The sequence below is a fragment of the Syngnathoides biaculeatus genome, chromosome 3 (assembly GCF_019802595.1).
Source record: "Syngnathoides biaculeatus isolate LvHL_M chromosome 3, ASM1980259v1, whole genome shotgun sequence".
In the NCBI taxonomy this organism is placed as follows: domain Eukaryota; kingdom Metazoa; phylum Chordata; class Actinopteri; order Syngnathiformes; family Syngnathidae; genus Syngnathoides; species Syngnathoides biaculeatus.
The window spans coordinates 1,889,851-1,914,453 of NC_084642.1; the positions used below are offsets into that span (position 1 = coordinate 1,889,851).

The 24,603-nt window shown below is 48.0% G+C and overlaps 1 long non-coding RNA gene across 1 annotated transcript in view; it reads left to right on the plus strand.

Moving 5' to 3' along the window:
- Positions 1–23,615, plus strand: part of LOC133497664 (uncharacterized) — a 33,598-nt gene extending 9,983 nt beyond the window's left edge. The window contains exon 2 of the long non-coding RNA XR_009794079.1: positions 23,350–23,615. This is a non-coding gene — a long non-coding RNA (uncharacterized LOC133497664). The remainder of the gene's footprint in view (positions 1–23,349) is intronic.
- Positions 23,616–24,603: the final 988 nt, after the last annotated feature.

Sequence of the window (24,603 nt, forward strand, 5' to 3'; positions counted from 1 at the left end):
AGTGGTTCAGGCTAATGTGAGCTGATCTCAGAGCAGCTCCCAGCGCGGCAAAGTGACAGACACGCCGCCGAAACTGACGCACGACAACGCTGACGAGAAAAGAGCGAGGGAGAAAGAAACAGAGAGAGAGAGAGAGAGACAGCGAGGGGGGGGGGGCTGTCAGTCCACACATCAGTGCACGTCACTGTCACACACACACACACACACAATCAAACACGCACAAAAAAGGCACAATTAACAAACGATAGAAGCGAGTTTTCAACAAGGGGGTCAATGCCCGCCCCCACCGCAAAAATATCATCATCATCATCATCCTCCTTTTTTGTTGTTAAAGTGCCACTGTCATGAAATGCATAATTTTTACTATGTTATTAATGAAAAAACGGCAGCCGGCGTGGACCCATGCGTTTTTTTTTTTTTTTTTTTTTCTTTCCGCCACAAAACACGATTTTACGGCTTTTTGTAACTCCCGCCATGAAAATCCTCTCGAGGGATTTGTTCTCGAGGAGAAGCAGGATGTGACGTACACGGCGGGACCGCCCTCAAGTGGACTCGCTTGTTTCTATTCGTTTTAACCTCGGGGAAGGTAGCTAGCTCGTCGTTCCTTCGTGTTAGCCAAAACGGCGGCTCGTTGCATCGCCGGACATTGCTCGAACACTCGGGAGGATGGATTTACCCTTCAGAAGTCGGCAAGAGACCCGCTTCGTCGTGAAAAATGGATTGCACGGGTGCAAAGGACGAGGGCTTCGTAGTTGGGTGGGCGTAATCCATAAATCGGGGTTGCTAAATGCGCCGATGTGCGCATCAGATGGGTTCAGTGCAGCAGCCGCTGAAGGACGCCCTCCGCAGGCTTTGTGGATCGCTGCCGGCCTTGTCGGCCGGGGTGGCTCATGTCCGCGGAAGTGGGAGTTTATCACCGCCGCGCGGAGGTGGATAGGGCGGGGAGGTGGTTTGGCCGGGATCCGCATATCATCTAAATATGGTTCGGAACGATAGGGATATATTGCCCCGGTCACTTCACTCGGGTTGTGAGACGTTCTCTTCTTTGAAAAGAGCTTCCGTGTCTGAAGGGGCGTGTCCTAAAGTAGGGGCCACAGCGTGTTTTCAACGGCGAATGACATCACGGACAGTAAATGCAGCTAATATGGCGGCCACTTGGATGTCGAATGAGACTTCCGCAACTTTGCGCATGGATGACGCGCTCTGCGCTCAGATTTTTTTTTTCGTGTAGACATTGAAGTGAATAATGTTGTATGTATTTTTCATTGCAATATCTATTTTAGAATGTTTATAGGGATGACACTTGACCTTGAAGGAATTAGGATTCTTATCAAAAAAGAACGCAAAGATAAAAATGGAATTTCTTTCTTCATTTGTCTGTCGGCCAAGAGAAGAGATTCTCATTTCAGTCGCCACCTGGATAATAAAAATAGAAGCAAATATAAATAAAGTACGACGGTATACAACTAAGTGTAAAATGTGAAATATTATAGCCTTTAAAGGTTCCTATCCGTCTAAAAAGAGGATGTTTTGAAATGATGATAATGGACTGGATAATTTTCATATTTGCAGCATTGCACTTGTTTGGTACGCAAAAATTCAAAAGTCGATCGACTAAAAGTGGAACCAAAACGTTATAACATGAACGTTTAGAGAAGAAAAAAAAATGGATGATAAAAATGGAAACACGGAGCGGCGAAATCTTCTGCGTAAGTGAAGCGAGCAACGCTTATTATAGAAAAATTATTGGGAAACGATTGTTATGCTATGATTCGAATGGAATGATTATGAACTTGTTTTTCGGCACCATTGTTATGTTACCTTCGGCCGTGTTTTTGCTGGCTCTTGCGTTGCTGTTGTGATTATTCTTTTTTTTTTTTCTTTTTTCACCAGATAGTTATGCCATTAAATGTTTTAACCACGGCAATTGTTGTGATTAGAATTAATTGACGCTAAGCGGAGTGAACATTAATGTAAATTGTTGGCTAATTCATCATCTCTCAGGAAGTCCCTTATCGGGGGGCTCCCCGCAAACGTTGCCCCGACATTGCGTGTCAGCTCGTTAGCCGCCCCCGCCGCCGTCGCGCCGCCGCTAACGCGCTGACCTCGCTTGACAAGCCCATTAGCCGCCATGATGGGGGCGAGCGGAGGCGAGCCGTTGACACGGAACGCCGCTGACTGGGTCGACGCGGATCAGACCCGACGGCGACGGCGACGCCGTCGGCTCGTGGACGTGAATTTTTGTTTAATTGTCACGTTATAATGGCATTCGCGCGTCGTGACGGAAACCTTCTGTCACGCTGTCACGTGCAATAACGTCGCCGGTAGAGACCCGACGGACAAAAGTCACGGGACGGAATGCAGGATTGGGACAATTATTTGGAAGGCTACAATGTACTTTGTTACATATTTTTGATGATCTGCGCTTAAATTTGATGAAATCTAAATGATTCATTTGATGTATCTTGAAAGTTTCAACGAAAAGTTTATTCATGTCAACCATTTTCGAATGTTGCAACTAACATGACCAGCGTTAGCTTACATGTTAGCTCTTGCTAACGTGGCTTCGAAATGCACGGCAGCAAGTTTCAGTGCTCATACATGTACGCACATTCGGAGGAGCTTCAAACAAGGCAAAGGCTTTTACTGTTATCTCTTTGTTGTTGTTGTTAAACCAATTTCTGGTTTTCTAAGAGAACTAAATTACATTCGGCAGCAAGTTTTCCCGTCCTCAGTAGGGTACCGTCAACCTTCCCTTCGTTCTTCCAAGAATTGCGTGTCGGCTTATGGTTGAACATTCTGTCCTAAAAAAAGGACAGATCCACGTTTAAAAGACAAAAAAAAAAAGACCTGATGCCGCTCAGAACATGACCAAAATGCAACCATGTGTCATCTTTTTGCACAGCGCTAGTTCGGGCAGCTAGCGTCGCATTGTGCGACACACTCCGGAATCTATAAACAAAACAAATGTGCAAAGTTATTGGGACACCCGCGTCATGCTTAAAAACCGCTTCCGAAATGTGAGCCTTGTCTCAAAACTGTGAGCAGGAAGAGGAGGAAGACAGACTCCAAATGTCGAGCCCAACGGCGTAACGGACTCAGTGCCGCGGGCTACGTGAGACGACCTGATGGCGATTGCGCCTTCCTGACATCATCAACACTTGGCCACGATGTGAAATCAGCACGAGCTCTTAAGAGCGGCAGCGAAACGCCCCGTTTTTTAATCTTCGAATGGCCCGAGAGCTGAGACGTTTGCACGCACGCGGATACGACAGCCATCCCGGAGCACGACTGATGCGTCCCGGTATAATAAATAAGTGGAGCATCCTGTAGCTTTCTGAAGGTTTGGCTTTTTGTTTATTTTACATTTTCACTGATACGTCGTTGAATTTTTGGCATGTACACAAATTTGATGCCGCCATCAAGTCTTGATTATCGCAGGCATGAGGATTCCGGCAAGTATGGTAACCGATCTTCCGGTTCCGTTGATTTTTGTCCTGGGACACGGTGGGAACCGTAAAATCGGTTCCCATTGATAATGCTCTTGGGAACCGGTTTTTACATGTACTTCAGAATAAAGCCTTAGCAGGCATAAGCATTTTGTCTTTTACGCTGAGCAACCGACATGTTTGACTAGCGTTTGAGTGACCCGGATATGAATAACTCGACCTTGCGCATGCGTAGCGCAGAAGCGGAAACCGGTGCTGTTTGTAAACCACACTATTTAGACAAAGCTGGGCGTTTTAATCATTAAAAATAAATCATCACACTATATAGACAAAGCTGGGCGTTTTAATCATGTAGGTTCGTTTTATACAGATTGTTGTATTTCGGTCAGAACTTGTTTTACATTCCACACGTGGGCGAATTTTATTAAAAGTAAGCCCTGAGATCTGGGAAACGGACTTTCGGTTCCGTGTTTTCTCAGGCTGGGTAACGACACGGTAAGGGAACCATCGTTTCCGTGAAATGCTCACGCCTGTTATCGGATGTCTCCAAAAGTGCTTTTGGTTATTTTGTGTGGCGCGTCTCGGGCTCGGCGCGGCCCAAATAATACGACTGAACTTGGCGCTGGCCGGCCGGATCTCGCTTCCTTGCAGAAATTACGTTTCAGTTGCGGAAGAAACAATATGGCATTTTTTTAAAAACCGTTTTTGGCCACTACATCTGCAAAGTTACGACATCGTTCTACTGGCGTTCGCAATCCCGATCGTAGCTGAACTAGATGCCGTCTAATCACCAAAACCGAGACCAGAACCTCAAGTTCTCCGTCACAGCTATTGAGAAACATTTTTCCTCTTTGTTCTGCTCAGAAAACGCCTGTTATGTAAACATCGGACAATTTTGTCAAACTTTACACATTTTTGTAACCTCTGATGATAGTTTAGTCTTCACTGAACCTCGGTTACATGTTTTCGTCAAGGTTTCGATGAATATAATGGAATCCTCCCGCGAAACTAATGTGCAGCATATTTGTTGCATTCGAGTAACGTCACGTACGCGTTACATTTTCTCAAACATCGCCGACAATTCAGTCTTAAAATCTTTTTTCGATGTTCAGTTTGCCACTGGAGTCGAGCCGGTGCGCGATATGCCGCCGGAGCGTCTCCGCTGCGACGACCGCTTTTGCCGAGCTTTTTCCTTGGGCACTTTTGCCGCGCCGGTTTTGCCGTAAAAGTGATGTGCGGCCACGTTTGACGAGCGCTCGAGTGTATGTGAACCGACTCGGGGGGGGTCTGTCACCTTTTGATTCATGTCCCACTCCAAGCAGGACGCGAAGCGGCCCGCTAACACGTGTGTACGTGCGCTGGCTAATGAAGACAGCAGCCAGGCAGACTGATGGCAGAGAGGTGCTAATTCATAATTGACGTAATAGATGAAATCTGCATCACGCACACACCTGGTGATCTCAATCTGATTAGCCAGCGCACACCCTTGGTGTGAATAATGGAAGTACACGCAAAGTCTTAATGAATACACCCACACGCACTCGCGTTACAAGCTTTAAAAGATGAATAAACATGAGTCTTTGTTCAATAATATGTCCTCATATCTTCTATTTTTAAAGTGTTACGAGTGATATGTCATCATTTTGCATCCCTTTACATGTAGTTATGGACATTCCTCCGCGGCAGGGTGTCTTGCAGCATCTCACAAAAATGTAAAACGATCAAATCGAAGATAAAATCGAGATCTTGATTGTGTTTTCTGGCCCAGTTTGGCTGGAACGGGTTTTGCTCCGGGCAGCCAATCAGAGGAAAGGAAAATGGTGACATCATCAAAGACCCGCCCTCCGGCCCCGTGAGGGAGAATTTGAGATCTGATTGGTTAAGGAAACGGCGTCATTGCCGTTCCTCTCGCTCGGGCTGACGCGAAGGTCCTGCTGCAGACGTTGGTTTGCTTTCGTAGACGATCGCGATTGTTGTTGTTGTTTTCCTTTCGGCTTGTCCCTTTCGGGGTCGCCACAGCGTATCATCTCAGATGATCGCATATATATGTTTGGCACAATTTTTACGCCGGATGCCCTTCCTGACGCAACCCTTCTCGGGAAGTGGAGGCCCCAGTGGGATACGAACCCACAACCCCTGGTTTACCAAACCAGTGCTCTAACCACTGAGCTACGGGGCCTCCGTAGACGATCGCGATCTTCTTCCCAAAAACATTTCCAGTCTTCAACTGCTACAGAACTCGGGTGCTCGTGTCCTGACAAAAACCAGAGGGTGGGAGCACATGAGACCGGTTTCAAGATCACTGCATTCGCTCCGCGTGTTTCAGAATCGATGTTAAGGTTTGATTTTTTTTTGTTTTGTTTTGTTTTTTAACAGTCTTGGGCCATCTGAAATGGTTTTATCATAAGAAACCCCGGCGGCTCTTCAGGTTCTCTGGCGCCGGCTTTTTCGGTTTTCCAGAAATCCACGAAGGAGGGTCCTTTCCTTCAGCCACGACGTCGCACGTCTTCGGGAGACCCTGCCAGAAGGCAGAGACTGTTGATGCTTTTAAAAGGAGCCTCAAGAGTCCCCTGTTTTGGTTTAGGGTTAGGTTCAATTTTAGGCTTAGGGGACTCCAACCCGAACCCTCGATTTGAAACCATTGGCCTGACAGTTCAGAGAACCGGGGTTCAAATCCAGGCTCCGCCTGTGTAGAATTGACATGTTCTGCCTGTGCCTGTGTGGCTTTTCTCCAGGAACTCCAGTTTCCTCCCAAAACCATGCACTAATTGTGCACTCTAAATTGCCTTTAGGTGTGTTTGCAAGTCTTCGAGTAACCCCGTGTATGTTTTTTTGTCAGCCAAAAGAAAACGTGGGTTTCAACAACTCTTGCTTATTGTCACTGGTGGTGTTGTGGTCTACACACCTGACTTTGGATCGATTTCCGCTCAGCGATATCGGCGTTGATATCAGCCCAGCGACTGACCCGCGACCCGTTCAGGGTCTAGTCCCACCTTTCACCCAAGCCAGCACTCCCCTGACTTTTGTGAGGTTAGGTGACTTGGATAATGGATGGACGCTCTACAAAGATCAGCGTTTGAGTTTTCAACCAACGTAGTGTACATTTTATGTAAACAATGACAATTTAGCCTCTCCTGATAGTAGCGCAGCTTTTTTGTAAAAATCATTGGCAGCCGAGCATTCGACGATTTTTGTAAATATCAAAGACACTTTAAGACTTCAGGCAGCCTAACTGCAATTTCATTTTTGACTAAAGTACCAAATACAATGTCGGGTCTTCCAAAAGACTGAAATTTTCATCAAGACAATGTACTCTATCTAACCTGGCGTCAAGGACGTCTTTCTCGTGACATCGGATTGAGGAAAAACCTTCCCGCGATATTGTTTTTTTTTTTTTTTTGACAGGATGAGAAGAAGGGCCGTTTAGAAAGTTACTGGTGTTTATTTCTTTAAAAGTGTGTCTTTGTGTGTGTCTTTGGCGTGTGTTTAAAAAAAAAAAAAAGGTCACGTAGAGTTCAGCGTCTGCGGAGGGTTGAGTGATGGCCGTGTCGACGCTCTTGTGTTGCCGGGCCTTGTTCTTCTCGCCGCTGCCTGTCGGCCCCGCGCCGCGCCGAACTGAGCCCTGATGGATTGGCAGCCGCTGAAAAGAAATGTAAACCCCCACCCTCCGCGCCCCCGCGCGCCCGATGGTTTGCGCCACGGCTAGCGCACTCGCACAAACGATCAGAGTAACCTCTAAATCACGACAATTAGGAAAAATGAAAAATATTCAGCGGAAGTGGAACTGCACACCGTGGCCCCTCCCACAGGTGGTGCGCCCTTGGGACGGGTGACCCACGTCACGCTTTCGAGTTGTGCACTTCCAGAAAAGAAAATTCTAGTTCTAGTTTTTACATCAAGTAAGACTACTGGTGCAGATGATGTGGAAGTTCCTGCATGCGCGCGACGGCTGTTAGCGCGCTCGAGCTCCGGTCAGCTCATTTTGCGCGAGGGGAGGGCGAGTCTTGTTGTACCCGGACGCCCACTCGAGCCCACCACGCCGCAGGGGAGCTGAGGGGAGGGGAGGGGAAGTTGGCCGAACATATGAGCTTGGCGGTCACATCTGTCTTTCGTTGCATGGAAGCGTCCCCACCCCCACCCCCTCACTTCGCTTTGATGAGGTGAGACCCCAATGGGAGGAAGTCCTTTGCGGTCTCTGGAATACTTTTATATTTAGGGTTTAGCCCTCGCGTCATCCGTGGCGACCCCGGTCAAACGCAAAAGAAGTCACATCTCCTCGTACATCACAGGGATGAGAATTTTCCGCCGAAAACCAAAATGACCATTCTCGAGATGAGCGCAAATCTGGGGTGTCGTGCGCCTGCCTCGGCGGTGGGCTCCGAGCTGCAAGTTCAGCTTAGCGCTAGCACAAGCACGACTATATCATATGCCGTTCTAACTTGCTCGGTAGTGTAAATGTTTGCATGAAAACCTGTTTGCGGAAGATTACAACCATCCAATCGTGTTAGTGGTTAATGGAGTTTCACCATTGCCATGTACGTCTTCTCGGTTCTCCGAAATCGCAGTGGAACTTGTTAGTTAGCCGGGTGATGGCGCGTGGGACTTAGCGGGAACTGAGCGACGGCGTGTTCAAAGTTTTACGATGGCGAAAGATCGAGCGAACTATTCATTGAAATACTAAAAACTTTGAATTGATTACGTTCTTGAAGAGAAATACGGATAAAGCAGCCTGCAGCACATATGTGGTAAGGTCATTTTTATTCCTATTGTGCTAAAAACTTCTATAACTACACTATGCTATGAATAACTGACTGCATATCAAAAAGAGGATATAATGGTGTATCCATATTAAACAGTGAAAGAGAAGTTTGGCAAATGGTGAAACTCTTATATGTAATGTGCTTCAAATAAGTACAATAATTCAAGCATTGAAGAAATGAAACTGATCTTTCAATTTTTGCTGGACTGGTAGAGCACCAAACAAGGGACATTTTTTTCCCCTCACAAATACAGTTAAATTCAGTGTTGAAATGAATGGTTTTGGGGCTTACAAATTGCTCAAATCGCTTAGCTTCGCCCCCAACGGGGCGCTGCCCCTGCAGCCCGCTCAGCACGAAGTCGGCATGATTGGTTCTGTCCGTCCTCATCGTGTTCTAACACTGCGGAATCCATTTTGTCTGTTGCTAACTCAAACAGCGGCACCGATGTGATGCCTTGCAGCTGCATTCAACGCTGCTGCGCTTCGTCCCATTTTGTAAAAATCTGAACGGGAACTATCGCGAATGAGAGTGCAAGTGTTGGTTTGTCGATCTGTGCGCTGACATTTAACCGGCCACCAGGGTGGAGCCCACTTCTCTAGCCAAAAGTCATCTGGAATGGACTCCAGATCACATGCCAGCCTCATGGACCCTAACCCTGACCTTACAACAATGTACGTATGATAAAGACCATCTAAAATATTTGCGGTCACCTGCCGGCTACCGCAAGGACGACTCGTTCGGTTTTGTAACCTGAGCTCGGACGCGATTTTCATCAGTAACATCCGCCGCCAACGACGAGCGAACAAACAAATGAGGCTCTCTGACTAATGGCCCGTAATTACTTTTTGTCAGCTGGACCGACTCAGACCAGCCGAGCGTGGAAATGACGACCGACTGTGTGTGTTGCCTCACGGGTGACGGAACAGAAGGGCGGCAATGCGGAGTGATGGCGAAGCGGTGATTGGCAAGGGAGACGACGACGACGACGATGATGGTGGTGGTGGTGGTGGCGGCGGCGGCGGTGCCCATCTGTGGCAGACGCCAGGTGTGCCATCCCCCCCCCCCCGCCGCTACCCGCTCCACTCATCCTCGTTAATGTCGCCGCTCGCTTTTTGCCAACTGTGACGACGCTGCAGATTCGGCAACAAAAGCTCATTTTCCAACGTACCGTTTGGTGTTCTGCCATCGTCCCGTATTCGTGCGTGATTAGCAAGTGTCATGGTATTGAGACGCAAGAGGGACGGACAGTTTTTGACGGATTTCGACGGGATTGCGTATGGTGATGGGATCGTATTGCCGGTGGAAAACTCAATAGAGGTGGGACTTGCGGACTCTGATTTAGGGGTGGGGCGAAATAGCAAAAGAACGATTACGTTCTGTCAAGGTGCAGTATTAGGACGGAAGTATTAAATACCCGCATCGCTTCGTGTTACGATAACGATTGCGATGTCCAGTGACGTCCAGGTATGCCGACTGCGATGCAATCGCTCTAGCGTGATACCATCGATTGGTAAGTTTGGAAAACTCTCTCTTTAACCAGTCAGATTGCGTTTTACCCAACGATTCACTCGTCTGTCTGTCTGTCTGTCTGTCACCCCCATTCCCGCAGCCTCTTTGTTAGCGGAGGCGATTCGGGCGCTGACGTTGTGATTGATCGGCGATATTCCGCCGCCATCCGTGTCAGTAAAGCCCCCCTCGGCCTCGTTTTCTCTGCTGTTTTGTTTCTCTCGCGAGAAAAATCCATGTCCAATTGATGGCGTCCGGGCGAACGGCGCTTTTGGCGTAGATCACATCAGCGTATCGGAGCAGGGAAAGTTTGCGCGGTGAATTAGAGACTGTTGTTGCTCCGACTTAAGCGGAGTCGTCATTGCGCGACGCGTGAAAGGGGGATACAATGTTCAATATCTGGTGTTAAATCAATGATTCATATTTTTCTAACCGCGCTTTGTCGACTATCAGTTAAGCGTAAGACAAGAGTCGGTTTGTCGAGTCTCGGATCGGTGAGGCGGACCTTTTGTCCCATCTTGCTGCCCCTAATCATTATATGAAATTGTAAAACCTAATCCGTTCATGATCCAAGCCGATTATCCTCACGAGGGTACACGGGAGAGCCGGAGCCCATCCCGGCTAGCTTTGGGCGAAAGGCAGGCGAGACTCTAAACTGGTCACCAGTCAGTCGCGGGGCAGATATCGACACCATCACTGAGCGGGAATCGAACCCACGCTGTCCGCACCACAGTCAGGCGTGCGTACCGCTGCATAAATGAATGTTGCGTGTTTTTGGGATGTGGGAGGAAACCGGAGTGGCCGGAGAAAACATGCAATCTCCGCAAAGGCACCGGGTTTGAACCCGGGTCCGCTGAACTGTGAGGCCAACGCTTTACCAACTGATCCACCCTGCCGTCAACCCAAAGTACACAAGCATTACGTACCAATAATCATAAATTTTGACTCTTTCATTTTGATTTCTCAGGTCGAAAACGAGTTACTTTCCAACACGTTTCCACCCACTTAGATTTAGTTTGACTTAGTTTCACAGTCTGTAAACCACTATTTTGGGTAAGTTGGTGTAGAGCAATCCTTTATCACAGCGTGTTTTTGTTCTCGTTTCCAAGTTTAGCCTCGTAGCCACCGGACCTCGTTTGGTGTTTTTGGACCTTGCCTCTAGCCTAGCGTATTTGTGCCACTGCCTTCTTGGTTGCGTAAACAGTGTACGACCTTATTTGGGAATGAAACCACTCTGAACATTATGCCTTTGCTTGGGAGTCCCGCAATTGGGTGCGCCCCGGTGCCGCTGGCTCGCGACAGAACGTCTTGCGCGGGGCAGATTCCAATTGCAACGTTTGTTCGATTTTTCCGGCGTTTCTGTCAAATATGCTGAATAATCCCACATTGTACAATATTTGGTGTACTTTGGCTGCTGTGACGCCGTTCTCGGTTACTTTTTGTTCTCCGCTTCCATAAAAAGAGACGCAAAATGATTTTGAGAGAAGGTCCTTCCGGTTTGCCTCGTTAAAACGCGCTCGGTCCGCCGTGTCTCAGTCGTGTGTACGTGGTCTCTTCCGTGCTTATTACGTTTCTCGCCTTTATGCGTTTGTCTGCCAGCGCAACAGGAAGCGGCTGAAACAATGTGCCGTTTGTAATTGATAATTATGTTCCATTGCTACCAAAAAAAGATGTTTTATTTATACGTCTACTTCTTTTATTTATTTTTTTTTTTTTACTGGCCTTGTTTCTCTTCAGTAATTATTCCTTTGCAATCACTGCGACTGTCTAATTGCAATCCTCGCCGCTAATTTATGCGAGCCTTTGTTTTCTTCAAGGAGCACATTTTTTTTATTTTTTTTTTTAAAGAATAATAATTAAAAAAAAAAAAAAAACAACAGATCAAACGATTTGTGATATGTAAAAGAATATAGCGACGGAGCGCGCGCACAGGCTTTAAAAATAAATTCCTGATTATTTTCACATGATAATAAGTCAAGCGTAAAGGAGGGAAATCAAAAGGGAAGTCATATAATGATGTATTGGCACAAATATGGTACTTATTGTTTTGTTTGTTTTTGTTGTTTTATTCTGCGGCACATTAGCATATTGTGTGTGTTTTTATTTGCCTTAAGCTGGAGTTATGTAGGACAGCTTGCTGACCATCATTCACAAGCTGCTGCCGTCGCACGCACATTGTTTTTAATGTAAATGATGTTTGCCGTGATGGGGAGCCATTAAAGGCGCACATAAACGTAAATACACGCTGGCTGGGAGCCCGCGAAAGATGCCGCCGCGTTTACTTTATGCATGAGGACAGGTAAAAAACACACAAATCCACAGCGGACACACACCGGCTGTAATTGAATGTGACTCCCTCTGTACGCGATCCATTGCGGCGGCACGTCGGCCGCTAATTGGAATATACGGCTCCCCGAATCGCCGATGAACTCCGCCGAGACGCTCGGCTGCGGATTTAGCGGCCGCTAGCTGAGTTGGCGCCGGAGCGATGGCATTTGAAGATGAGCGACGAGACGGGAGAAGCGCCGGAAGGTGAATGTGGATGAGAGCGCTCGCTCGGGTGTGTTTTTGGAGTCGCTACGGCGTCAACGTCGGATGCGCGCTAGTTGTTCGGGTTCACGCGGCGCTTGCGCTGAAGTTGGAGCGCGTCACGAGTCAAAGGTGAATTGCGCAAGCGGATGCTAGATGCGCGACAGCGGCCTGCTCTCTAGTGCAGCGGAACTTACTTCTTCGTACTAGTTCTGACGCATCCAGATGCTTTTGCTGGACTTCGACCTTGTAAAATCGGGATTGATAAATATCACGTAGAAAATTCCACTCTGATACCAGACAGGGTCACAGGTCAGAGCCAGAACGTTGGATGTTTCGGTCCCAGGTGGTTTTTTTTTTAGTTCCACGTTTGTGGTGGTCCCGGGCTCTAAAGACGGTAATTCCTGGATTTTTGGGGGTTGTCAGGACTCCGATGATTTCCAGGAAGTTAAGACTCTGTGACAAGTAGTTGTCTGGCGTTAAGAGGAGATTGTGGCATAGTGAACGTCTCAAAACAGCGGAGGCTCCAGACTAATAGCGGTCTCAAGAAAGACAGACCCTTAACCCTGTTTGAGGTTTCACTATAGATAGTACAGGTCCCAGGTTCGTGGAGTTATTTAGATTTTGGAGATCCCAACATAGTCGACACCCAAAGCGTGAGGCCTTTTAGGATACTGGATGTTTACACAATCGATTAGATCCCACAAATGTACTTGTGTGGTCCAGGATAGTACTGAGTCCTCAAGATAGTTTAGATCCAAGGAAAGCGGTTAATTGTTTTAGTTTTAGCTTCCAGAAAAGCGGTGGTCTCAGGTTTCTGGGAGTCCCTGAAGACTTCTCTTTCATGCTGTGCCCGACGCAGTGTGGTACTGTAAGTAGAGCAGCCTTGTAAAAATGGCTCTTCTTTCACAAAATGTTACATAAATTTACAACACTAGAGTACTCAACATATTTTGAAATCTGTTTTCAAATATGGAGTTCCCTTTTTCGGTTTCAGAATGGTGTGGATTTGATGAGAATTTCGGTCCTAGTCTTGAGGGGATGTCAGAATGGTGGCCATCTCACACAAGGTAGATGAGGTCCCCGGGTTGTTCGGGTCTCGGGTTCGGAATCCAGATGAGTTGGGCTCATTTCAAGATATCTCAAGTTCCAGGAAACTCCTTATTCAGCGTTAGAGGACACCAAAGGATTGTGAAGGTCTCAAGACAGAGCTGCTACCGACAGTGAATTATTCAGGATATTGGAGCTCCCTGGTTTGTGGAGATCTTGTGGTGGTGGTGATGATGTTAAAATAGATAATAAGAAGATAATAATAGAAGCCTTAGACTAATTGGGGTCCCAAGACCGAACCTGGATGGACACGGTAGTACCTGTCAAGATGGCAAAGACCTCGAGATTATAGAGGTCCCTGGTAACCACGGTCAAAGTTTTGCCAGGGTCTCAGATAAATCCCAGATTTTAGAAATAGTAACAAAACTGAGGTTCCACAATAGTCCCTGGCCGGTTGGGGCTTCAAGATTCTGGTGGTCTCAATATCGCTGAATTACTAAAGGAAATTTCCAAACTACATTTTAGGACTAGTTCTTCGGCCTGTTTCCCAAAGGACAAAACGGGCGATGATCACATCACAGTTGCTGTAAAGAAAGCCTCTGACAGAAACGATTTTCCGTGTCCAGCACAGCACTAATCCAATCGGTTCCGCCAATCGCCGGCAGCCTGCTGTGACTTGTGCGCATTTGTTTCCGTGGCCGTGTTTTCGCATTCCGTTTGCGCGCAGCAGCGAACCGTCGTCGGTCGTTTCCTTCAAGCGTGAGCGCGGTCGGAGATTGCCGTGGACGTTGTGGGCTGTGATTGATTGACAGCTGGTGGGATGTGACACTTCTCACTGGCTCGCATGACCCAGCAGGTAGTTGGGAACTCGCTTGCCCTTCATTTCGTAGTCCGAAAGAGGCAAGAACTGCATTGAAGATACTGATGCTTAATTTAAAAAAAAAAAAGGGCTTCATTGTCAGAATCAAGCGGTACTCGACGGAAGTGGCGGAAAATTGGAGTAATTAAAGAAGAGCCAAAGTCCCTGACGCACTTTGAGTCAATCACGTTCAAAACGACAACACTCTCAAAGAGCTGCTGTAGGCCGCAGCACACCACCGGATGCTCACATGCGGACTAATTTGCCGAGCGGACCGCCCGCAAATCCTGATGTCGCGAACTCGTCCGTGACCCTTCAAGTCACACATCCGACAAATGCATACGACAGTTTGCAAAGGGATTAAATACACGTTATTCCTTAACATTCTTTGTTTAAACCTAAACCCTAACCTTTTTTTTTTAACTTCAAATGGTAACTGCTAATGCTAATCACAAATGCTAACCGCTTAGCAAAGGCTGATTTTGTTGTCAATTATTTTATTTCACATTACTTTTGTTTTAATTTAGTTGATAACATACACTTCGGTACCAATATATGCAGTGTAAGTATTGAAGTCCGGTCCTCATGAATGAAAATATAATGCATGTTAGTAGTTAAATAAAAGAGAAATGTTGGCGAATCATCAATGCCCATGAACGAGGAACCGCGTGATAGCAAGGAAACATTTGAAGAGTTTGTTTTCAAAACGAGACATAGGCATTTTTGTTTTTTTTTTTTCAGATTTACGAAACTCGCGCCAAAATTATCCAGCTCCGAATGGATAATTTTGGCGCGAGTTTCGTCAATCTGAAAAAAATGCCCATGTCTCGTTTTGAAAACAAACTCTTCATTTCATCATTATCTGGAGCACCAGCCCAAATGTTTTTTATTATTATTATTTTGTTGCTATTATTTTCATTATTCCTTTCGTCCGGACCGATAGCACAGGTGCACCTAACATTGCGACATCCGAGCCAAGTCTCGTCAGAGCGGTCCTCGACAAGATAAGCCCGAGGTCTGCAACAAAGAGTGATCGGCGCGCTAACAAGCGTTCTGGCCGGAGGGGATGAGCGGAACGCGATCTCGTACTGGCCGCCATCCATCTTGACCGGCTTGCGGGTCAATCGGAGTTCAGCAAGGCTGGAGCGGAACACGTCTCGCGTCCTTTCTGGGCTCAATCTTGCACCGGCGGCTCCTCGGAGGATTCCAGAAGGTGGCCATGTCGGCCTGGCTGATGAGGAAAAAAAAAAAAAAAAAAAAAAAAAACAAAGAAGGGCGAGGACGCGGCTGAGTAATGAGCGCCGTTGGACCTCCGCTTGGACGACTTCCCCGCTGATCTATCGGCCCCGCCGCGGGAGAGGCGCCGTAATAAGACCGTTTGGTGGCGGCGGCGGCGCACGCAAATACGTCCTGCGGTGGCCACCGGGGGAAAAAAAAAAAACGCAGTGAGCTCCTGCGGAAAAGTCACTTCCTGCCTGGCTCTGCGACTTTTTTTTCAAAATCATTTGATTTCCAACCCTCATTTGTCCCTAGACGCAAAAATTGTCACCTTCTCAAAAATCGGTCGCCAAATATATGTTAATATTTTAATAATCGATTCATCTATATAATTGTTTTCAATTAATTAATAAATTAGGTTCAAAAAAAAAAAAAGCATTTATCATCTTTAGTCCAACAGCAGGTTTTCAAATTTTAATCGCACCACTGAAGAAAATTTGGTTTCATTGTGACACTTTGCTGACGGGCAGCACGGTGGCCTCACAGTTCTGAGGTCCCCGGTTGAATCCCGGACCCGTCTGTGTGAGCTCCCCGTGCCTGCATGGGTTTCCTCCTGGCACTCCGGTTTCCTCCTAAATTCCCCCGTCGGTGTGATTGTGAGTGCGACTGTTTGTCTGTCTCCATGTGGCCTGCGATTGGCTGGCGACCACTTCAGGGTGTGCCCCGCCTCCTGCCTGTTGATAGGCTCCAGCACTCCCCCGTGGCCCTCGTGAGGATAAGCAGCTAAAAAAAAATGGACTTCACTCATGGCGCCGCTTTTTAAAGGTTGCCACGGTCAAAGTTACAGATACTTCAGTATAAAACACGAGGATGGTGACCCCAAGTGGACAAAAGTAATACATTCACCTACCATGCATATATTGTTGTCAAAGTTGAATAATTTTTCATTCAATTGCTCCAAAAATCAATTAATTCTTCAGTAGAATAATCAATTCTAAAATTATTCGACGCCTTAAATGAGTTTGAAAAACTTCCCAGCGCTGTGGCGCTCGCGGCGGTCTTTCCTCAGCGAGTACGGCGGACGACCGCAATCGGGCGTCGCCGTCGGGCCTTGGCGGAGGTCTTCTCGGTGACGTCAGCACATCGGCGTGCAAATATCTTCCGTTTCCACGCCAAGCGTCGAGCGCTGCCACGTCGGCATCCGGATGCAAATGAAGGCCGCTCGTCTTTTGTACTCTTTGCGATACAAAAGCTGTCGCTGAGGCCCACGCCGGTGGTTTTTTTTTTTTTTTTTCCTTCAACCAAACGCTAAAGAAAACTCGTCCGCAGACCAGTCAAAACCATTCGAATACAATCGTAAAGCGGTCGTCTCATGTGACAGGTGTGGGTTTTTTTTTTTGTTTTTTTTTTTTTGGTTCTCAAACGGGAGGCTGCTTTAAGTGTCGTGCGCGACCGAGACGCATTTTAAGCGTACGCCGACGTCGGCCGACACAAAGCGCGGCTGCAAATTGAAAAGCTGATTATGCTGATGGCAGGAAAAACATCACAGAGCGGCGGATTAACGTACGGCGGCGTGCGCGCGTGCGTGCGTGGAGGTGATAAAGAGCACCGGACGGATGCGCTGCCGAAAACAAACCTCGCCACGCGCCGGCTTTGATGGACACGCGGGAAAACTGGAATTTGCCCAAAATGGCTGATTCAAGCAAAATGGCAGAGGGACGCAGACAGCGGTGTGTATTTGTGTGCGTTTGTGTGAGTGAAACCAAGTGTGTGTTTGTAGGCGATAAAGCACGTGTGAGTGGCAAGCGCTCACGGACGGCCTGGCGTCAGCTGCCAATACGTTGCGTGGTGGTAAACGGGGGGCCGGGGGTCCCGGGGGGGCGGCTGCAGCAGACGGGAGAGGAAAACAATTTCTGGTGCCAATAACCCCGAGCGGCGCGGATGAAAAATGTTTTAATATTTGCAGCTGCTTTGCGGCCGTCGGCGCGACAGCGACGGAGGCCTCGCCGTTAATGTCTCAGCCTGTCGTCTGCCTGCGTTTGGGCGCCGTTGAGCTTTGCCGCCCCAGATGCCAACCCCGGTTGCCCCCCCCTCCCCCCCATTCGCGCGGTATCGAGGTGTCGATCAAAACTGACGCGTGGCAACGTTTAGATAATCGCTCGCTCGTCTGTAGCATCAGATTTGATCGGTTCGCAGCCGCGCCAAGATGGACGTCGTGTGGAATTAAGCTCAATTAACTGCATATTAATCATGCAACAATATTTATTTTAAAAATCGAAATTGATATCACTGAGATGGATTTTAGTGATTTTTTTTTTTTTTTTTTTTTAACCTATGAATATTTTCTGGATAGTAGATAAGCCTTTGGATCACATCTTGAAGTGTTAAATGTGTTTGATGGTATGTCAACTATTTTTTTTTTTCACAATTTAAACAAAACCAGATTTATTCAGGCTTTCTTTGGGTTTTTTTTTTTTTTTTGTGTGAAATTTTCCTCCCATCAGTCCTCGCAACGCCATTTCATCCAAATCCTCCATTTTGGAAGCCGAACTCTGACATGTGCGTCCACAAAATCGTTTTAGCGGGAAATTTTGCACTTATAGACGAAGGTTCCGCCAACCGTCGAACATCCATCCATCCATTTTCTTAGCCGCTTATCCTCACGAGGGTAGCGGGGAGTGCCTGAGCCTATCCCAGCTGTCAACGGGCAGGAGGCGGGTGTACACCCTGAACTGGTCGCCAGCCAATCGCAGGGCACGTCGAGACAAACAGCCGCACTCACTGTCACATGGACGGGGCAATTTAGAGTGTCCAATTAATGTAGCATATTTTTGGAATGTGGGAGGAAACCGGAGTGCCCACCCGGAGAAAAGCCACGCAGGGACGGGGGACAACATGCAAACTCCACACACGCCGGTCTGGGATTGAACCCGGGACCTCAGAACTGTGAGCTCAACGCTTTACCATCTGATCAACCGTCCCGCCCAGTATAATCTCTTATTTTGTTTTATTAATTGTAATTGCCTGGACAATCGGACGGCCGGCCGGCTGGTTCTGAGGACCAGGGTTCGAATCCCAGCCCAGCTGCCCCACCGCCTCCATGGAATTTTTTTTTCATTTTTTTTTTTTAAAACTAATTGTTAGTAATTAATGAAGCAACATTGGTTTATTGATATCCAGTAGTACCCTTCAAACATCATGTATTTAGAAACAGAACGTTAAACGGGTCGTTTTTACAGACTACTTGCAGTACTTTATCATTCAGTAAAATCATTTGAAATGATAAGTAAGTTAGGACACAAATAATTCCGTCAATTTGGGCTCATCAGAAGGACTTTGTTGCATTGTTCATCGGTGAGTTCTCGTCGTCATGGCGAGCGAGCCGAGCGCACCCCGTCGGGCGGCCCCTTAAAACACGTTTGCGTCCGGGTGACCCGCTGTTGATCCTCTCGACCCGGACTTGCTCCCGCTTAAAAGGTCGGAGGTCAGACCCTCAACGCTGGGTGAACCCTCCACGCACATTCCCGGAAGCAAAGTCTTTTGTTTGCATTGTGTTGCCCTTGAGAGGTTCAAATAAACATCGTGGAGACAATTTTGGAGTCACTTTATTGGAAGAAACCGGCAATGAGATAAGGAAGGGAGTCATCTATTCAAGGATGAAAGGAAATGAGGACGTAAGGAAGGAAAGATTGAAACAAGGACCACCACCACCACCACCACTTTTAGGGTCTGCAATCGCTTCAAAACGCTAACGCTGGCCTTGTAAGACTATTTTGCAAGAGCCAACACTGGACTCGGAAGCTTCGTTTGAAATCTTAACTCTTGTCTGACCCGAACTTGAAACCCGAACGTCTGCATTTGTGCCGCTGTGACTTTCAGGGGATCTTCTGGGAAACTTTGACCGAATGGTGCTGAAACAAAAGAAGACATTTTGTGCATTCAGTAGACGTAATTGCATTGCCTAAACGCACCCGTCGCGTATTATAACATGTGCAGTCAAGCACCTAAAATGAGAGTCGCCGTGCAGACGTAGCTGCGGCCGTGTCGGCGAGCGAGCCGCCGGATCCCTCAGCATGGGCGGCGTTCTTTCAATTAGAGCCCAGAAGGCCCCACGCGGGCGTTGGCACTTCTTTGGCCTCCTGCCGCTCGTGCGCGCGGGAGTCCGATGCCAAGCTGGCGCCGCCCCGCTGGATGTCTCACCTATAATGGCCGGCGGGGGCACGGTGCCACCGGACCCCCGTCGCGGCTGCGAGAGGGCGGCGCGAATGCCTTTCCTCGCTCGGAGTTAACTCTTGCCTTGCCTGTCTTATCTGATTGAAATTTGCGTCGTGGCGTTAGAGATCACGTCGGTCATCCATCCATCCATATTCTGCGCCGCCTATCCTCACAGGGGTTGCGAGAGTGCTGGAAGCAATCCCAGCTGTCATCGGCGAGGCACACCCTGATCTGGTCGCCAGCCAATTGCAGGGCACGTAGAGACGGACAACGGTCGCGCTGAAAATCACACCGACGGGGCAAATTTGCAGTCTCCGATGAAGGCGCGTTTTGGGGAAGTGGGAGGAAAGCAAAGTGCCCACCCGGAGAAGAGCCAGCGTTCGAGCCACGTCCATCAGTGAAACTTTCCGATCAAATGACGATCGGAAATGTTGTTCTTTGTGCCGACTCAAAAAAAGGTTGTCAGCATTCACCACTTAGACAAAAGTGTGTTCTTGGCCATCTGGTGAGTCGACTCGAGTCAATTTTGGGATCAGTCGTGTGGAGACGGAAGCTCGACTCGAAGTGCCACCACCTGAAATGTGAAAAGTGGCTGCTTTTGAAGCAAAATGACAAACTTCCTGTTCGTCTGGAAGATCTTTTGCGCATCGTCTTTCATGCCAATTGGTCAAACTGAGTGAAATGTGACGATTTCATGTTGAAAATGTGATTTTTCAAAGCAAATCGTCAACATTTTCGCTCTATTCCCCCGTCAAAGACCTTGGAGAAAACTAAGGTGTCAACTGATTGGTCGACGAGTCTTGGTTCGGTCGTTGCCTCGCTCTCATCTTCCTGCTTCAAACGTAGTTGGCGCCCGGTGAATTCTCTTTTCGTTTCCCTTGAAAATGGCTGACAACGCGTTCATTTCATGTTTCCTTGACACTTGTTTGTCGGGACTGTCTCTTTTCGATGGTTCCGGCGTTGAAATTGGGGAGACGACCTCGCCAAATAAATCTCGTCTTTTACTCTCCTACAAGAAATACGCGGCGCATTCGGCATTTGTTTTCCACAGCTCCGCTCCCCGAGTCTCAGCTCGGCCATTTCGCCCGCTTTCCGACCCGGAACTCCTCGGCGTCTCCGCCGCGCGGCCTAATTAAACTGCTTAATCAGTTAACGAGTGCGCCGAACGCACTTAGCGGGGAATTAAGCGCGGCGAGATGGAGGAGGGACGAGCGGCGGAACTGCTGAGGAGACGTTCTGTCGGTCTCGGGCGGGACATAAAAAGGTGGATGGCGCGGCGGAGAGGAGGCCATAAAGGCGCCGGCGGAGGGTGGCCGACGCTCCGACGCCGCCCCGCCGGGGTTTGGCCAGCCAATGGAGACGCGGCGTTAAATGGGAAGCGGGACGTCTGGGCGAAGAGGCAAATTAAAAGCACTTTGCTGTGATAAGCAGAGGGGAGGCAGGGGAGCAAAAAAAACAATCCGAAGATGCGTCTTGGAGGAAGTGCACTCCTTCACGCCGCCTTTATAGGCCTCAGGTGGATGCGGATCAGTCGCACTTAATAGAGCGCCGCCGAAAATTTACGGGCCGGGCTTTTTGGGGAGCAAAAATACAAAACAGCTTGAATGCGCTAGAATGTCACCCACGGTGGCTTTTACGTTCCCTCGAAGAAAAGGCGGACTTCTTCCTTTCCTTGTTTTTTTTTCCCTGATCTCTCCGTTCTTTGCCGTCACGCGGCGTCGTGCCTCATTCTCGGCGGACGGCCGCCGAAGTTGTGCGAAACCTCAGCAAAGCCTGCCGGGCGCTGCTCGTTTTTTTTTTTTTTTCCAAATTTCATTGATTCAAAGTAAAAGTGGTGGCGACGCAGACATGAAATTGGTAGCACGGATGTGCTGTTTCGACGCTAGCAATGGATGGCCTACGTTAGCCAGCAGGCTAGCTATTATGTCGGCCTTCACTACGCAGAGGCAATTCAACCACTAACCTTGTCCATATCTGGTGCAAGATATTCAAAGTAGTGCTGGGACCATTCATCAAATATTTTTCCAGACAGACTTGTTACGGGCGTCTCGTTCGTACACACCACCGCGTGCAGAAATAAGTCCGGAGAAACGCGTCCGTAAAGGAGAAGAAAATGTCCAGAGTTTGGGATTATTTCGCACTCAAAAAGGAAGAGGAAGTAACCCTTCGACGTTAGCTAATTTAACGTCGTCTACCGTCGCTACTTTTTTTAATGCCCTCGGAAGTGGTCACGGATAAACACGACGTCGGTTCGCTTCTGATCGCTTGTTTTAACAAACGGTAAAAAACAGAAAAACACGCCATGTGCAAAATTACACACAAGCTGCCGACGGCAAGTACTCAGACCTAAGACGTTAAAATTTGCCACGTCAGGCCCAAACCTCAAAAACATCCACGTTGAAAGACAGATTCTACCATACAACATCAGGATGGTGACCCGAACTGTGCAAAAATTGCGTTCGAATAAGGCATAATCCATTTTTATCTGATGAATGGATGACGTCATCGGTAGAATACTTCATTCCTAAAATATTTGATGACACCCCGCTAGTTTCCCGTGTCTTCTTTTGGAAGTAGGTGCTACGGCACGGTGGACTCTTGCGATCCGTGTACAACAATTTGCCACATCCACTCCGTTTAATAATCCTCGTTGCCCACAGAATCCGTTGGAATCGTTTCCACTTTTTCAAGAGAAAAACGTTTGGCATCAATTTGGTGAGACGATGACGTCCAGGTCGTGGTTTCAATTCAGGTCGGCGCTAGGTCGAGCCAAATGCAGGACTCCAAGACGAGGACATGATGTTCAATGGGTTTTAATATTCACTAAAGTTGTGCACGACAACACAGTCCAAGAAGGCCGGATCCAAAAAAAAAAAAACGAGAAACAATGTCCGACTACTATGATACAGCTAAAGAGCATAACAAAAGCGTGACTGGACTATAATAGCGCAGTGGCGGAATAACCCTAGATGCGGACTTAAAGACACGGTCTAATCACAGTGCCTCATGAGAAACAGCCGTGACTGGCGACAGGCGTCATAGATGAAACCGCACAGAGCGGTGGCCAGGCCACGCCCTTCTTGGCTGTAGTCCAGTCATGCACATGACACGAAAGTACCCGAGCGGCCATTTTTTTACAACCATTCTGAAAAAGTCTCCATCTTGAACCAGATCCGCATTTCCTGGATCGGGCTGACCAGGACGCCATTTTTGTGTCGGCCGTTTTTCCACCTTACAGTCCTCATTCGAACGTTAGAGGCTTGCACGGCAATCTCGAATGGTCGTCTCTCCGCCTTCGCGTTTTCACACACTTCCTGCCCGCCTTTCCTGGACACCCGCCAAAACCCTCCGGGGCTCGTTACGCCGGCTCGCTTGCATGGGAACGAGCGGGAGCGATAAAACCGGGAGGCGGGGGTGTAACCGCAACCGCATCTGGTGGCCTCTGAGCTACGATGTGGCGGGCAACACATGCACGTATGTATTTTTGTGTAGTCCAGTATTGTATGGATTTTTGCAGATTCGGAGAGCATCCACACACACACACACACGTGTATATATGTAAACAGAAATGTCTCTTGTTCTTTGTTCTTGCCGCCGTTCTTTGTTCCGAACGTCGGACCAGGGCAGCACCGACTGCCGGAGGAAAAATTCCTTGTGTGTTTTTACACACTTGGCCATTAAAGATCATTCTGGTTCTGATTCGGAAGTGTAATTTTGTGTGTGTGTGTGTGTGTGTGTGTGTGTGTGCGCGTTCGTCCGTCAGGTGTTTGTGGACACATTGAAGGGCGACTGTGTGTATTCTGACACCCGTCTCACTGGACCATGGACTTGTCACCTGACCAAGGCCTACACACATGGCTGGACCTGCACAGTGTGACGGGATGACAGCTCTGGACTGTTTCCTTTCCCCAGTATGTGTGCGTTATTGTGTGGGGGGTGCATGCATGCGTGTGTGCGAGTACAAAATGATATGCAAAATATGATGTACAAGTCCTGTATATGGAAAAATTAAAATAACGCTTGAAGCTGGCCGACATCTACTTGATTTCATTTGAAAAGGGATCCGATGTGGCGTTCTGGAGACGAGTGCAAGGAAAATATCGGAATCGCCCGGCAAGCCGAGATCTTACAAGGAAACTTCCCGCGTGCCTTCGCGTGGCGCTAATGACAACAGGGGATCAAGCAGAAGCACGCGTCGGTGTCACGGCGCGCCGTCAGCGCGGTGGCAGACGAGAACAAGGTCCCGCTGATGGTCGACGGCATCCCGTCCAAGCAGACTGAGAGGAGTCGCAGGCCGGTTTTCGTTTGTGGAGCAACCTTCAAGATGGTGTCACAGAATCCTGGAAAATGTCCGATTCTCTTCACTCCTACGTGGATGCAATATAAGAATCTATTAAGTGGCGCTTTGACTTACGAGTGCCCCAAGTTACAAATTTGGAAGTTGTGAGCCATCACAAACAAAACTGAACGATTCAGCCTTGGTAGTCCTAAGTGCTCTTATGGGGTTCCACAGGGTTCAATTTGAGGGCCAGTGCCGTTCTCATTGTTTCCTGCCCGTGGGTTGAGAAAGAGTGCTATTTCCTTCCATTGCTACACTGACGACAACGTCGTAATGGATATTTGCCATAAAAGAAGAAAGATGATTGCATTTCAAATCACCTGATGTCTTGAAGACATGAATCCCCGAAACCCTTCAACTTTTTAAATTGTCACGAAATGACAAATGCAAGTACTGACGTGCAGAGCCCACCGCGTTGCATTGAGTGATCGAGTACTATTTGCGGTAGTGGGTGGCACAAGTACTCAGGCGTGGAAAATCCCCACTCAAGCCTGCAGGGTTGAAGGAGTTAAGTCTTTAGACAGCTGTATAGTGTTCCTTATTGTGGTTTCAGTGCAGAACGATTTTTTTATTTTTATTTATTTATTTTTGTTTGTTACATTCATATTATTGATACAAGCAGGCGAAATGAGTGTCCGGGCTCTCCCTTAGAGAACGGGTGAGAAGCTCGGTCATCCG